The 17,902-nt window shown below is 32.4% G+C and overlaps 1 protein-coding gene across 5 annotated transcripts in view; it reads right to left on the reverse strand.

Moving 5' to 3' along the window:
• The window catches only part of GRIK2 (glutamate ionotropic receptor kainate type subunit 2), a 712,929-nt gene that overhangs the window by 41,559 nt on the left and 653,468 nt on the right, over positions 1-17,902 (reverse strand). The window lies entirely within an intron of this gene.

Raw genomic sequence — 17,902 nt, forward strand, 5'->3', positions numbered from 1 at the left:
ATTATTATATTATACAAATACCAAAAATAATACTGAAATTATAAACACAGGAATGCTATTCAGCATACTGGTTGCATTATCATAAAAAGTCAAAACTCTTTTCAAGCAAATAGATATGGAATTTTTTTTACAGATTAAGTGTGCCTTTATTTCTACATGTGCAAGGAAATAAATGTGATGTTACCACTACTTCCACTAAGAGGCAGGCGCACAATCATACAGAGAAAACCCTGGCACTGTTTCAATGACAAAATGGAAATAAGTACCTTATGATTTACTAGGAAAAAGAAAAAGGTACAATGAGTGCTTTACAAAGACAAGGACAGAATCAGGGCTAAGACTGGGTAGAAATGCAAACCTTTGCTCTCCAGTGAAACACTGAACATGCCTGCCTCATCCTCCCAAAGTGCTGGGATTACAGGCATGAGCCACTGTGCCTGGTCAAGATAATTATATTTTATAATACTACATGAATTAATTCATTGTGAATATTTTGCTACAATCCATGTGATAAACACATCACTTTTTTAAAATCACAACTGAAAACCAATGAACTTTAAGAAATGTTGCTACTCTTTCCTTTATAAATGTATATAGTTTAATTTTAAATTACCATGAACTATCCTATTATTTTACATTTGAAATATCTGATCTACAATGCTAACAGTTAATTGGTGTAATAAGAATTTTACAAAATATTTACACTCACTTAAAATTCTTGAAATACTTTCTAGCACTGATTTTTCATTTCTCTAAGCATTTCTATTATTTTAATGGCAAAATATATTTAGATAGAAAAGTCACCCAAACTGTTTTGATTCTAATAATAAATATAAAAGCCCAATTTAAGAAATTTGATTATCTGCTAGTCACCTTCCAGGAAAGGGGTAACTTTAGAATCCACCCTCACTCCACATATGTCCAAAGATAGTCCTATATCCCTTTTCAAGCCAAAATAAACATGGGTTCAAAAAAGAATTTATTGAAAGGATGCCTTAAAAACAGTTAAATTGTTACAGTCTATCTCTGAATAGAATGATGAATCCTCCATCCCACCAAAGCAAGGACTAGTAGTATTATTCTCCGGAGAGGAAGCAAGACCATGCTGGACAGTTGAGCCAGGGAAGACCATACTGAAACCAGAAGGAATAAGTTGAAATCCATAACCAGTGCTGAGATTAGTCAGCCTTATTCCTGTTTTGATTTATATAGTTCCTCCAGAAAGAAAAATAGAAATGCTTTTCAAGCAAAATGGATAGTATTAATAGTAATGATAATAATAAAAGTTTAAATTTTAGCATATGCCAGATGTTCTTCTAAATTTTTTACAAATATTAAAGTTCATAATTTTTATAAAAATTTGTAGGTATTTTTCTACTCTTTATATAAATGAGAAAACCAAAACACAATGATTTAATGATTTGCCTAAAATCACATGGCTACCTTGTGACAGAACCAGGACTCAAACATGCGAAGATTACCTACAAGGTTCATAAACTTAATCAGTGCACCACACAAACTCTACCTAAATATACATTTCATGGATTTTCTAACTAAATTACCTACTACATACCCTGCAGTGAAACTCAGTTTTTCAGCTTTGAGTAAGCACCTAGAGTTTGCAGTGAGCCTTTTAAAATCTATTAAATGTGATCAAACAGCCAAATATCAAAGAGATATTTGATGACAGCCTCTAACATAAAATAAAAAGACTAAAGCAAACAGAATGGCATAAATGATCCTCAAAGTGGTAAAAAATATTGTACAAATGCAACAAAACAAAAACTCAAAATGCATTCTTTTGCATTTAGAACATTAAGAACTCTCTAATATGAGAGAAAGCACTCAAGAGTTACTACCTTGGATATGAAGTTGATGGGAGGGATAGTTGAAGAAAGTATTCTTTGGCTGGGGCACCAAGAGCTAAGGAACAGGGTGATAGAAAATAATCGCGAAATAAATAAGGGGTAATGAAGGTGACCTGACAGGTTCCCTTAGCTTTTTAAACTGTAGACAGTCTCCTTCCGACTTCCAGGTCCCATCTTAAGCTCACTCAATCCCTTCTGTGATTCAGATAGCCCAAGCATCAAGGTACTTTCCCTCTCTTCTCTTAGATAACTTACTTCAGAATTCTTGTAATTGTAAATTCTTTGTCTCTTTTAAATGTAAATCTTTTTGAAAGTCTCTTGGCAGTTTTTCAACACCAGACTGTCTTTCTAAAGAGCCTGGAGCCATCCCTTTGAAAGGTAATCATCAAGGAAGAAAGTATCTCTATTTTTCAGTCTCTGGGGAAAGGTAGGAACCTAACTTCAGACAGAGGGTCTCTTGTTCCAAGTTGTAAAACTATTTCCTGTGATGAAGATATGAGAAAGTTTATATTTCCCTTGGATAAAGCCAATTAGCAAACACTTATGGTCATAATCCCCCACACCCACTCAATTCTTGTTAAAAACTTTCCCACCCTTAAAATCTCCCAAACCATCCTTTAAAACACTCCAGAGTTTCATCCTAGTGCAGAGATTGAGTTCTCATCTCTATCTTCTTTTTTGGAATAGAAAAATCTTTCTTGTTTTAACTTTTCCCAGTACAATTTTTGCTTTCACAGAGCCAAGTTACTCTTTTATTTAAAATACGTGTATCACCATAGAATACTACAAAGTCATAAAAAAAGAACAAAATAATGTCCTTTACAGCAGTATGGATGCAGCTGGAGGCCATTATCCTAAACAAATTGACACAGGAACAGAAAACCAAATACTGCATGTTCTCAGTTATAAATGGGAGCTAAACATTGAGTACTCATGGACATAAAGACGGCAACAGTAGACATTGGAGAATGCCAAGGGAGGAAGATGAGGGGAGGCAAGGGTTGAAAAAATATTGGGGACTATGCTCACTACCTAGGTGATGTGATCAACTGTACCTCAAACCTCAGCATCAAATAATGTACACATGTAACAAACCTGTATATGTATCTCCTGACTCTAAAATAAAAGTTGAAATTATCAAAAAATTTAAAAATAAAATATGTGTATTGAATTGCTGTTATGTAATAGGCACAATTTTAGACACTGACCAGGATCCAGGTTTCATAAATAGTTAACATGCAAGAATATGCCTTAATCATAGGAGCTGTCAGAAGTAAAGGCAATTATGAAGCAGACTGTATAAGGGTGATGAAATCAGATTTACATTTTTTTTTTCAGATTTACATTCTGAAGGAATCACAAGACTACAATGGATGTAGAAAGATAATTTAGAAGCACATAACTTCAGTCTAAGGAAACGGTATTTGGACTAGGGAGATGGTGCTGGAGATGAACAGATATCCAGAAACTCAAGGGGTGGGTGTGTGTGTGTGTGTGTGTGTGTGTGTGTGTGCATAAAATGATGCATAATACTTGGTAATTATTAAAATATAAAAAGTAAAGATGAGGTTTAGGTTTAACAAGTCTTTGGTTTCTGGTTTAAATTATAGCATTACCGACGGGGAAAAAACTGAAAGAAGATCAAATTTTAGGGGAGAAAGATTATACCCAGTGAGTTGGAGACACATGAGGAACATTCAAATGGATCTGAAATATGATGTAAGATATCTAAGTCTGGCGTTCAGAGGGGAGACCAAAGCTAAAAATGTAGATTTTGGATGCCATATTAGATACAATAGACCAAATAGTGGAGAGATGCAGAAAAAGACAGGAGAGAAAGATGAGTCCTAGGATTAAGGCTTGTGAAATTTTAAATTTCACCAGCTGGCATAGGAGGCTGAATCTGCGAAGGAGACGTAAAAAGAGTAAACAGAGAAGGAAGAAAATCCAGGTACTGCAGAAATTAAGGCAAGAGAATGTTGATTAAGGAAGTGGTCACTTGTAGTGATTTTGCAAAAAAAAACTACAAAAAATGAAAACTGAATAATTTCCTTTGGACATGGCAACAGAGAGTTTCTTGGTTATTTTAGCAAGGGCTAATTGAGGGGAGTGAAACTCTTGAAAGTCACATCAAAGTGGATTAAGAAAGGATTTGAGGAAAGTACATTGGTAGCAGTAAGTGCCAAAAAGAAAAAAAAATAAAAAGTACGACTCCAAAGATGAGCAGTTCCAGGACTGTAGATAGAAGAATATTTTGGTTTAAGTAAGATTTTAAAAGATTGAAGAGATTTGAGTACGTTTAAATGCAAACAGGGAGATGTTTCAAAAGAAAGGAGAGGTTTGAAATGTCACAGAAAGAAAGAACTATCAATAATGCAAAGTTCCTTTGACTAACACCTCCCCAGTTCCTCCCCTCAAACCCCTAGTAACTAATATTCTACTTCCTGCTTCTATGAGTTCAACATTTTTTAGATTCCATGTATAAGTGAGAACACGCAGGATTTGTCTTTCTGTGCCTAGCTTATGTCATTTAGCATAGTGACTACAGTTAATTATACTGTAAAATTATACTTGAAAGTTGTTAAGAGAATAGACCTTAAATATTCTTACCGCATACACAAAAATACAGGATGATGAATATGTTAATTAGACTGATTATATACACACACACACACACACACACACACACACATATATATATACATATTATATATATATATATGTAGATATAGATAAGATGCCAAGAAAGACTCAGGAATTGAGACACAGCCTGGCTCTGTGTATACTTGCTGTCAAATTTATTAGGAAAGACTTTCCAAAACTGTAAATATATATAATTTTTATTCTTTTATTAAGGTCAACTGTGCCTCAGTGAAGCTGAAAAAAATAAGGCAATGTTCCTAATAAGGTGGGTCCTGAGTAAAATAAATGAGGATTTAAAATGCTGCAATTGGCTTGACCTCTGGTTTCAAAATATTTATATTAAATACCCATGAGATTATACCTCCACTGTAAGATGTATAGTATAAGGAGAAAATAAGGCTCAGCTAGGTTTCTTTTTAATAAAGCAGAAAGTTGTTGAACATTCTCAAAGTTAAATATATTATAGGATCTTGAAAGGTAAAAATCAATAAATGGGAGATGTACAAGTTAAAGAAAGGAAATAAAGCTGAACTTAAGATCAGTGAGGAGGGAAAAATGAAATTAATAATCAAATATTTCTATGTTGAAGATGAAAGTTGTATGCAAACTGACACATAAGAAAGGAAATATAAAGTTACAATATAAACTAACGATTTTAGGTGGAAACAATGGACATGTTGAAGGAACCTCCTGTAAATACATTTTGCTCCATCTCCTGTGATAATGGTTAGTGTCATTCAGCGAAGTAGATACTGATCATTGCCAGGGGTCCTGATGAAAATCAAACATAGGGACTAAGCTGATCAGCCAAAATATCCACAGTCTATGAAGGTTCTCTGGCCACTGTGATGACAGAAAGCGAGAACCGAGACAGAATACTAGGAAGATTCAGGAATTGAGTCACAACCTGGCCCCGTGAATAGGTGCTGCCAAATTTATTAGAAAATACTTTCCAAAAGAATGTAGTACCTGAGAGAAATATATAAAATAAAAGACAGGTAGTAAGCTAAGCACATCATAAAATAACCTTCTGTTAGCAAAGAATTCAGGTCACAACAAATTAGAGGATAATAAACAGCTTAACTTCAGGGTAGTGAGGTAAAAGAGATGAAATAGTAAAAATATTTTTCTTTCCTTCACAGTTGAGAGAACCAAACCTCCTTGCTTTAAAAAAAATGTGAAAATAGAATTTATGGCATCATAATTTTACAAAAGAATTTTAATTACATAAAATATAAAAAGATTATAACTTATTTGACAAAAATAAAAAAGATATCTTAATATTATCCTTATGTTATGCAGAGTAATTAGCTAGATAAAGCCAAGAAAATGAACTAAATAATGTCTCAGAGATAGTACATGAAATGCATATGTAAAAAAAAGCACTGCAAAAAAAATGCATTTTTAGGTTTTTGTAAATAAAATCATCTTTATTTGTATCACTCAATTTATCTTATCTGCCACTAGATAGGAATACTAGAATGTATTTCTAATTTATTTCTCCTTTCCTTAATTCGGCCCCACATTAAAGAAACTTATCTTTCTTTGTTACATTAAATAGATTTGGGGTATCAATGTTTAGCAGTGTTTATTTTATCCAAATGGTGAGGCTTGTAAGTCAATTTGTTTTTTGCTACATCAACACAAGCCAATAAAATCATTCATAAGATACTGTCTGCTTATAATAGCAGTTTTCATGAACTTTGAAACATCAATAAAATGATGATATTCTTGTCAAGAATAAACTTTAAAGGAATAATACAACCCTTTTTAAAATTCACAATTGCCAAATGATTTTGTGTACTAAAAAGTACATGCAATGCAAATATTTAAAATATTTTAAATATACATCTAATATTTTAAAACTTACAGACATTTTAGTTTAGTTTCTGCTGAAACACTAAATAAAGTTTGCAACCTGGAAATTATTTGGCTTTTTGCAATTCCCAATAACTAACAAATTTTAGGGTAAATTTCTTCTCTGAATGTTTCAGTGAACTGGTAAAATATTAGTGTCAAAATAGTGCTTTGCAATTTTGTTTTGAATCCCTTCTAAAATATTGTAAAAAGCTAATAAAGTAAGGTTTACTCTTGCAACTCTTGCATAAATGTTCTTTTCTTTTACTGGGAGCAATATTTTGACAAATACAAAGCCATCTTCTTTTCAAAGATATCTTTGGCCTAAATTACCCAAATGAATTCTTTGCCTTCATTCATTTTGTTTGCTGTCAAAAACAAATTAAAATTTAGAAACCATCTTATGCTCATTGAATCTGCTTTTATAAACCTGATTGAGTGTCTGAAAGTGGTAAGAAAATAACATCAATATTTGTGTAACCTCTTGTATCAAGGATTTAGAATTAACTTTTTAAGTATGTGCTAGAGGAAAGTTTTCTCCATGAATGAAATGAAAAATGTTTACTATTAATTTTGTTTTAAATGTCATAACAACGACACAATACAAAGAAAATTGAGTACTATTTAGTAATATGTTTTATTACACATAATATTTGAAATGTTGACTTCAGCTCAGAGTCCTTAAAAAGTTAATCAGGTGGTACAGCACCCAAAACATCTTGAAGTCATCTAAAATAGACTTTTTTGGTTAATAAATTCCATTTCTTTTGAATTAATAAACAGACATTTATAAATAAGAATTTTATCTCCTAAATAATAAATCTGGCAGAATTAGTTTAACATTAGTATATAGATGAATACCGTAAAATTGCTTAAAGCAAATACAGTAATTTCTGACATTATTCTTAATTAACAAAGTAAATTTTGGGATACTTGGTACTTTCCCAAATTATTATTTTTCAATATATTTCACATGACCAATTTTGTTTATAATACTAACTTAAATATTTGGCTATAAGTGCTATAACAATACTTTTTATTTTGTTATGAAAAAGTCGTATGTAATAGGCCCTAATGCCCATAGCAAGGTCTCCCTTGGTAAAAGAGATTCTGGCTGAGATTTGCATTTTAATTTTTTATTACAGAAATAAATTACCAACAATACTGGAACATATGTGCTAGGTAAGAACAGCTGAGCCCTATCTGGACTCATCTGACCTTAGTCACTAGGAAATTAGAGTTAATTCAGGGAAACAAGACTAAAGCCATATGTGGTTCATATCAAAGGTGGATCTGAGTCCAGTGCAGTGATCTGAAAAGCATTCAGTTGTTAGCAAACCTGTCAGTCCTAGGGAAAATTCTGACAGTTTTATCTCAAGGCATCTGCAATCTCTTAAAACAGTATATTTGAAGGGAAGGACAATGAAACAGAGAGAATTGCTCTTCTTGGTGTTACTGTGAGTTAATAGAGGAATAAAAGAGATCAGAGTGACTAAGCATAATATGATAGGTAGGGAGTTTAGTACCATTTGGTGCAGTTAAATACAGTTATCCTTTTTAGGTAGTTGAAACAGCAGTTGATTGTTCATTGTGTACCATTCCGAGTCTTTCATAATGAAGGGTCATTTCATATTATATTTTAAATCAGATGTCTTCAACTTTCCTGACCAAATGTTTTCTTTTCTTATGAAGAATAGCCATCAAGAATATATTTACTGTTATGTGGCCAAACTGAAATAAAATTAAGAAACTTTACCACACTAGGTCAATGAAGGACATTGAATAAGTCATAATTTCTTTGTCCAACCTAATGTAATAAAAAGCTTATTTAATAATATCATGGAAGTATTGTGAGAAGTAAATGAGAAAATTCATCTGAAGTCATTTTACCACAAAGGTCTGTAAAGATAATGAGGATTTATTCTCGTTGCATATTTTACATAATCAATCAATAAAAAAAATACTACTTCTACATACTATGACTGTAGCATACGCCTACTGTCTTCATATATATGTAAGTATATAGATACATGCCTTTATCATTAGAATAATTTATAATTTTTTAAGGATATGGAAACTTGTTTCCCCCTCTAATGTTATCTAATCACCCTAGTAGGCAAGAATAGAAAAAGCACCCTGAGCTTTGGCTGAGGTAGGATCTTTAACCAACATGGCCCTTAATGTCAGGCCTTTTCAGGTGAGGAGACTTAGAGGCACAAAAGTTTTATTCTAAATCTCACCTTATTCTATTTGATAATTCACTAGACTATTTATTCATTCATTCATTTGGTCTTTCATTCTAATATATATTCAGCACCAGCTTGGTATAAAGAACCGTGCCAGGCACTGTGCGTGCTGAGTTTTACCAAAAACAAAACATGACCCCTGTCCTAGCAAAGCTTAAAGTCTTATTTATAATGCATTACAAGAATTAAAATATATCACAGTAAGAATATGTATAAAGTAATTAATGATTATGTTAATCATTAATCAGTGTCTAGAATATCATAGCTACCAATAGATATTTATTGAATAAATTTGAAAATAATGAATAAATGAATGGCTAGATGCATACTATAAAATCATTCCTATAGTGCTGGAGTTTACAAGAGGCATGTTATTTTCGAATCTAATATTACCAAGCTAAATATTCTGTGGTGAGTAAGTTTATCTCTCTAGAAGTCAATTTTTTCAATGTGGAATAAAAGGATTAGGCTACATAAATGCCAAGATATTTTTCAGTGGAGATTGTCTATATATCTATTAATATTTATTTATTTTTGTTCTTTTTTATTTTTATTTTTATTTTATTTTATTTTGATTTATTTATGTTCAAATCAGTTTAACTAAGAATAACTAGACATGTATTTCTTTCTCTCAGATTCTGTTTATAGTTTAATTCAATAAGGAAAAATATGTATATATGTGACCCAGCTTTAAAACCAAACAGAAAGATAGCCACATTATTGCTTTACATAATTTTAAATTCTATTTAAGTACAGCTTTAATACATTAATGAAAAATGTATTTCACACTCCACAAATATCAAGAATGGGAAATAAAATATGTCCATCTTGTTTCTTTCCTACTTCTAGATCATCACATTCCATGCTCCTCTTGAAAGCAAGCAAAGATACAAAACCCTGTTCTTTGAAGGTTCATACCACTCAATCTTACTACCTGATTTATTTTACTACAGTCTTCTATTCATTTCCTGGATACAGATGTTTGCTTCTCCTCAGTGATGAACTAGTAAATATTCAACAATTGTCTCTCTGAAAAAGGGAGATTTGCCCTGATTTGCAGTGTTTGCTGATTTTTATTTGCTTTATTGTTATTTGTGGTCCTTGCTGATTTTATATACATTATTAATGATTTTAAGCTATAGCTATTATATTAGCCAAAATATAAATTTTCTGAAAATTTAATTTCTGAAAGGCAGTACAAGTCATTTCCAGCATACCGCTGCTTCTGCTTCGCTTCGCCAGCTTGAAATTGACAAGTCACTCAGAGTCCTTCACACAGAGTGCCCTTCATACAGGACTCAGAGTGACTTGCCAGTCATTCAAAATCATTACCAATAATTTTCTTAGTGCTTCAGCCAGTCGTGGTCACATAATGCTGTTTTTCAACACCTGAATCTATTTTACTTTCCCAATGAGTTACTCAACCTTTCCTGCTCTATGATTTTACTCTTTTTTCTCCCCACTTTGCTTATTCAGTTTCTTTACTGATAATATTTTCCAATTCCACTGGAGCCTCATGACCATTAAAGACCTATGGTATTACAATTCATTAGATTTTTCTACTTTTTTATATTATACTATGTTCAGATGATTTTCCATGATATATAATCTCAATATTGCTTTTGCCATTATCTTAAACTTACTAAACTCTCTCTTTCATTTGAACTGTCTAATCCAACCCTAACCCTAGAGTAACTCAACTATCAATGTCTTCTGAATCTGAAGTAGCTGGAAAACATGATACTAACAACAGTGAAACTAAGGTACATGTTCAACCTTTTCCAGAAAGCTTACTGTTTCTTTCAACTTATTCTCTACAACGTCTATTTCAAATTTCTCCTTTCCTGACACTCACAATTTTCTGTGAACTCGATCACTTAGTAGTTGACCTCGCTTTTACTTTACAGAGAAAAATCAAACTATGTATGGAAATACACTCAACAATCAATCACTCCAAAACCTTCTTATATCAAAGATGATCTGTCAGAATCTCTCCTCATTGTGTTTGTTACCCTACCAGCCACAGCGAATCCTTCATTTTCTGTTTTAAATTCCATCACATTCATACGCCATTTACAGGAATCTTACACAATTATTTCTCTTTTACAACTCCCTTTTTTTCTGACAACATTTAAACATATTCAAGCATTTTAGGTATTAATTTTCTTTCCTCTAGTTAACATACTGTCTCCAGTAGTTATCATACTTTCTTTCCCATCAAAATAGAATTAATCAAAAAATTTTCTTCATGGTTTTATTTCCTTATTTTCTAACTAGTCCACTAGATTCCTTGGTGAAATAAATCTGAGAGAAAATATACCAATGATCACCATATATTTTAATTTTAAATTAATTTTTTTGGGCACAGGTTACTTTACCACTCTCCAGCATGCCATTCTCTTAACCACTCCTGCATTCTTGTAACACTCTAACAACTATTCTCATATCCAGCACTTCACTTTCAGTCTATTCATTACACTGAGCCGGCATCGTTTTCCTAAATCTCAAACTTGATCATATCAACCCATACTTTATTAACTCACTTATAAGGCTCTATGTCACTCTTAAGATAGAAAACATGGATCCCTATTATGCTAAAGATTAAAAATGACAATAATAACTGATGGCAAAGCTCCTGCAGACAGAGTTAGTCGTCTACCCATTTGCTCAATAAATATTCGAAAAAATGAATGAATTGACCTAATGAAGTGATGAAGGTACAATGGCTATGGAACACTAGGTTATAAAAAACATAATATTGAAGATGTATCTTCAGAAAAACATCAATACTACAAACAGTATGTAAACTATGCAAAAAGTTATAGAATAGCTGAAGAAAACACTCAAATCAATCATGAAAATATATTCAATTTCATTTGCATGAAGATACATTTATTTATTTATTTATTTTTAGAGACATGCTCTCACTCTACCACACAGACTGGAATGCAGTGGCACAATCATAGCCTACTCACTTCTGGATTACCAAAATATAAGGTTCAATAGTATAGAAAAGAAACTAGTAAATCAGGCTCTCAATTTGTAGTCACAGAAAATGTATGTGTGAGCCTGTGTGTGTATGTTTGTATTTAATTAACCAATTTTATCGAATTTTAGAATGAGAAATAACTACTTCACTGAGAAATGTGTCATGCTTTTAATTCATTTAACAAGTGTATAGAGATTTTTTTTCCTTATTTATGGACTCTGTTTTGAAATTTACCTAGTTATATGTACAGAAGTTATTCGTTAAATTTTTATATGTGTGTGTGTGTGTGTGTGTGTGTGTGTGTGTATTATATAGACAAACTCATTCAAAAGGAAAAGAAAATGAATTTTAAGAACCAACAGGAGAACTATGCTTGGTAATGCCACTGAAGTTTTACAATAATGCAAATTATTTGTATTAATATGTAAATCTACCCTTCTAAAAATCAAGAAAATGTTGACATTTTTATATACATAGCTTTGTTTTCAAATGTATTAGTATCTTGGCCATGCTATGTTTGAAACAAGTGAAGAAAGGTATATGCTACTATTTAAAATAAAAGTGACTCCCACTCACAAAACTAACTTCTAAAATTCAAAATTCATTTTAGATTGAGTTGAAGTTTCAAGGACACTTTAAAGAAATTATAATTATAATTCAACCTTCTTATTACATAAGCAGGGGAACTCAACTGTGACTAAAAATGTATGAGAATTAAATATGGCTGAATTTAGTTAAATGAAGGAAACATCAGCCAAAAATATGGTGCAGAGAGAAAACTGAATATAATATAGGAGTCTGAAAAAATACTAATAAGCCTCTGAAAGATCAAACAGTAAAACTCTAGGATATCATCTCTATTATTATTAATGGATTCTAATATTTTACTTTAAATATTAATTAGCAAACTACTATCTGAAAGCTAGTGAATAGCATTAGTGAAAACAGTATTAAATATAAAAATTAACTGAAATAAAACTAAAGTTCAGTCATAATGTAGATGGATTATTTGTAGTATAATTTACAAAATTTTTCATCTTGTAATGAGTATTATTTTAACCATCCATTATCAGATAAACTAAAAATGAAGGACTAGTTTACCCTCAGTTTTCTATGAAATAAAATTTCAGTACTCACATTTATTTCCTTTTCAGGATTTTATAAAAGCAAAGTATTTATTTACTCTGACACTTGATAACTGAGGAATCAATGCTGGTAATAATAACATCTTAGACTGTAATACAATAGTATTTGAGCTTTTACTTTAACTGTTTATCATTCACATTTTCTATCCTTCCTGAGTAAACGAACATAAAACATGAAATATTTTATAAAAAGCAATATTATTTTCATTAGAATATTTCTTACTATCTTTACTTCCCATATGACCTTTGTGACCATGTCTAAGAAGCACATGGTTTCTTATAGAATGAAAATTTAAAACAACTTCTTTTTATGTGAAAGTTCTCAAATTTATACATATAAATCACTGTTCCATTTTCAAAATAGTCACTTTATTTTAAATTTGCTTGAATGTTTCAAATTTCTCTTTTGAAATTGCCTTCAGATGTTATACTGTTCCTTCTGAATATCCTCATTAATAACAATTCTGATATTAGGATAGCTTTTCTTTTTGAAACATGTCACAGCATTTTTAAGTAAAATAATGCACAAGTCATATACTATTTTTGTTATTGTTCTAAAAGCAGGAATAGCTACTGACAAATATTCTCTGATCAAACTTTACCAAGGCTTTTGAATCTTTACCTAGGAACATCTATGAACTTCTTTATAAAATCCAGTTTTAGCAAAGAACCCTGTTAAGTCAGTTTAGCAAGAAGTTCTCATCCTTAATGTCCAATGAATGACCTAAAATATCTCATTGAGTTCCTCATTCTTCATCATTTCACAAGGGAAGTCTGATCACCTTGGCCTGTGTTCAGAGAATCTTCTTAGGTTGGTTTAGCCAGAATCTCCTTACCCTGATATTTCCATTTAGTAATTTTTCACCCACTGACCCTCACTCTGCTCCATGGCTATAAATTTCCACTTGCCCATGAAGTATTCAGAGTTGAGCCCAATATCTCTTCCCTACTACAATATCCCATTACAGCGATCCCTGTAACTCTACCAAAGATCCTGAATAAAGTCTGCCCTACAATGTTTTAACATACATCACTGATTATTATTTTCTTTAACATATAAATAAAGCAACTAGTTCTTGTATCATAAGCAAGGGTATTCTAAAAACAATTCCAAAATGAAAAATCTATGAGATTTTTTAGCAATCACATCAAAGGCTGCTGAAGTGCTTCCTCTGTGGAATGTCATTTACTTCCTGTAAGAACTCTACATTATTTCTACACAATGTAGTCTTTTTAACCTAAAGAGGCTTCTTCTTAACTAAACATCTTTATATAATAGAAAACATATTTTTTTCAAAAACTACATCTCTCTAAAAATTCTTTAACAACTGTATGGGAATATGATGATAAATTAGACATTTCAGTTGATGCACAAAGAAATCATGAGCATAACACACTAAGTAAATATGAAATAGGCAACCATTAGACATTTCACAGTAGGGGATCTAGAAGCAGTTAGATGATTAATTTAAAAAGGGATATATAAAGATGATTTTAAAAGATTAAGAGTAGATATGTTAAGGATAATTTGTTAGAAGACAGCAATGTTCTTGCTGTGATTCCCAATAGTCCTTTGCCTTGGTTGGGGTGTGTGTGTGTGTGTGTGTGTGTGTGTGTGAGAAAAGCTCATAATCCTAAACTGGTTGAGAAGTGACAAACTGAAAAGAATGACACAAATCCCATGTATAGGTTGACACAGAGAATGCTTGTACCTCACACAGTTAGGAAAGCTGAAGAGTAAATGCCCACCTGTGAAAAACAACTGCATTCCTTTCTGGAAAGGCAGGGAGTTGTTTGAGCACTCGTAATAAAATGTGAGCATCTGAGTAAGACCGTTAGTCTGGGCTCATTGTGATAGTAAATTTTCCCAATAGAGCAGTTGCAGTAGAAAGAGGAAGTGTATTTTACAGTTAGCATAATTTCAGCATTTGCTGAGGTAGATGTCACAGCTAGTTCACCAGAGCATTTCTGTTGATTCTAAAAAAGTTGCAGATGCCCAGGAACTCTGTCTTTACTGATGGGGAGTTTCCTGTAACACCATCCATCAAAAATATATGTCAAGAAGGTATCAAACCAGATGGTAAAGACAAGTTTTGAGATGGCAGTTTGACTGACTCTAGCCTTAAATTTCAGCTGATATATCATTTTGACTTGATAAAAGTAGGCAGAACTGCTAACATAACCGATTTGTCAGAGCAAATGCTACTAACTAAAATCTATTTAAATAAAACCAAGACAAATGTTATCTATTTTTAAAAGTTTATATAGCCAACTGAAAACATAGTATAGAACTATTATTTCAAACCCTTTCACAGAAAAAACAATTGAAAGTTTATTTTAAGCAAAAAAAAAAAAAAAAAAAAAGCCATTGGAATGTCTCAAAGAACATTTTGTATTGCTTACTTTTTTAAAAAAGCTGCATTCTTAATACAATCATTAAACATTAAGATTTCCTTAGTCTTTCCTAGAAACATTGCCATTTTTTTAAATATTGCTTCCAGCCCAGCACATAAGGCACTCAAAAGTCTTTATTACATCTTATCAAGTAAAAAGCTGAACAACCTGAAGAGTCAATAACACTTCTTAGATCTTTTATAGAAAAGATGTCACAGGGCAAATGGCTGCCCCTAACATTAGAAAGCCAGATAGATGGATATAAAGAATCACAGATTACTGAAGTAGAAACCTATGGACGGAAACCTCAGTGGGGACAAGTACCACTGGGGTGGAAATCCTAAACAGATAATTAATTGATGAATTGCTGGGTGCTAGAAGTGGGAGGAAACTAAAAGATAAAGAAACTCTAGGCGAACCCAGTCATGGTGTCGGACCTATTTTGAAATACTTCACAGTATATTTACTATCCTTTTCAACAAGACCAGTCCTCAGGAGAAACTCTATTACCTGAACCTAAAATGCTGGGGTTATATCAGAGTCTAACCTATTTAGGAGAAGGAAAATAACCAACCCAAACGCTCTCTATTCTTCCATATAGTAGAAGGGAAATACACAATTCCAGCTCCTTCTGGTCATTCTGCCCCACCTAAAACATAGGAGGGGCCTGTGAGGCACTAGTGAAGTTCACAAACCAGGAGCAAAAGCTCACCAAAAGCCTGAGATCTAATAATAGGACTGGAAAAAGCTACCGTCCCCTTATATCTTCCTACTACATTACTAAAGGCCTATTTACTACAGTTACATTTACCCAGTACCTCATGTCTGCCTTTCAACAAAAAGTTACAAGGCATACCAGAAAACAAAAAAACAAATTTGAAGAGACTAAACAATCACCAGGACCAGAGTCAGATATGGTAGTAAGTTTGGAATTATCAGGCCAAGAACTCCTAAAATCTATGATTATTTTTCTATGGCCTTTGGTGGAAAAAGTAAACATCAAGCAAAAACAGACTGATAATGCAAGCAGAGGGATAGAAATTCTAATAAAGAAATGCTAGAGATCAAAAGCATTGTAAATTAATGAAGCATGAGACTTTCATGGTTTCAATAGTAGACTGGACACATCTGAGGAAAGAATCTCTAAATTTGAGAATTACAACAATGGAAAATTCTCAAACTGAAAAGTAAAGGGAGAAATCTACTGAAAAATAATAACAGAACAAAATATCTAAGAACTGTGGGAAAACTATAAAATATATAATATGCACATAATAAGAATAGTAAAAGGAGAAGAAAGAGTGACAGGAACAGAAACTATATATAGGCAATAATGTCTGGGAATTGTCCTCAAGTTAATGTCAGACATCAAACTACATATCCATAAAGTACAGAGAACACAAAGCAGAATAGATAAGAAACCAAACCAAACAAAAAAACTACACCTAGGCATATCATATGCAATTGATATGATTGGCTCTATGTCCCCACCCAAGTCCCATCTGGAATTGTAATCCCAAAATGTCAAGGGAGGGACCTGGTGGGGAGGTAATTGGATCATGCAGACGTTTTCCACCATACTGTTCCCATGAGAGTGACTGAGTTCTCACAAAAGCTGATGGTTTTAAAAGTGTTTAGCAGTTCCCCCGTCTCTCTCTCCATCTCCTGACTCCTTGTGTTGTTTTATTGTCATCATGTTGTCAGCTGTTTATTATGCCAACTTGTTTTTGTGGTCTAGGGACACAAGTGTGTTTTGTAGTGACTGGTAATGGTCTTTCCTTTTCATATTTAGTGCTTCTTTCAGGAGCTCTTGTAAGGCAGGGCTAAAGGTAATGAATTCCCTCAGAATTTGTGTGTCTGGAAAAGATCTTATTTTTCCTTTGCTTATAAAGCTCAACTTAGCTGGATATGAAACTCTTGGTTGAGAGTTATTTTCTTTAAGAATGTTGAATATGAGGCCCAGTCTCTTCTGGCTCATAGGGATTTTTGCTGAAGTATCCACTTTTAGTCTAATGGGCTTCCCTTTGCAGGTAATCTGTCCTTTCTCTCTAGTTGCCTTTAAAAATTTTTTTTCATTTTGACCTTGGAAAATCTGATGATTATGTTTCTTGGGATAATCTTCTTGTGAAGTATTTTGTGAGCTCTTCATTTCCTGAATTTGAATGTTGGCCTCTTGAGCTAGATTGGGGAAGTTCTCATAGATCATATCTTGAAGCATGTTTTCCAAGTTGCTTTTATTCTATCTCTTTTAGGGATATTGTAGAATATCCTTAGAATTGTAGATTCAGGCTCTTTACCTAATCCCATATTTCTTGGAAGTTTTTTTTTTTTTTTGGCCCTTTTCATTCTTTTCTTAATCGTTATTCTTATCTGACTCTTTTATTTTAGAAAAACAGTCTTTGAGCTCTGAGATTCTTTCCTCAGAATGGTCTATTCTGCTGCTAATACTTGCAAATGCAGTATAAAATTCTTAAAGTGTGTTTTTCAGCTGTATCAGATTGGTAATGTTCTTTTCTATACTAGCTATTTTATCTATCAGGTTTTGTAATATTTTATTGTCTTAATTTCTTTATATTGGGTTTCAATCTTATCCTGAATCTTGATGATCTTCATTCCTATTCATACTCTGAATTCTACTTATGTCATTTTAGCAATATCAGCCCAGTTAAGAATCCTTGTTGGACAACTAGTGTGGTCATTTGGAGGAAACAAGACACCCTAATTTTCTGAGTTGTCAGAGTTCTTGTGCTGGTTCTTTTT

Source organism: Aotus nancymaae, unplaced genomic scaffold (assembly GCF_030222135.1).
Source record: "Aotus nancymaae isolate 86718 unplaced genomic scaffold, 86718_ANA_hifiasm-v0.15.2.pri h1tg000040l, whole genome shotgun sequence".
Classification (NCBI taxonomy): domain Eukaryota; kingdom Metazoa; phylum Chordata; class Mammalia; order Primates; family Aotidae; genus Aotus; species Aotus nancymaae.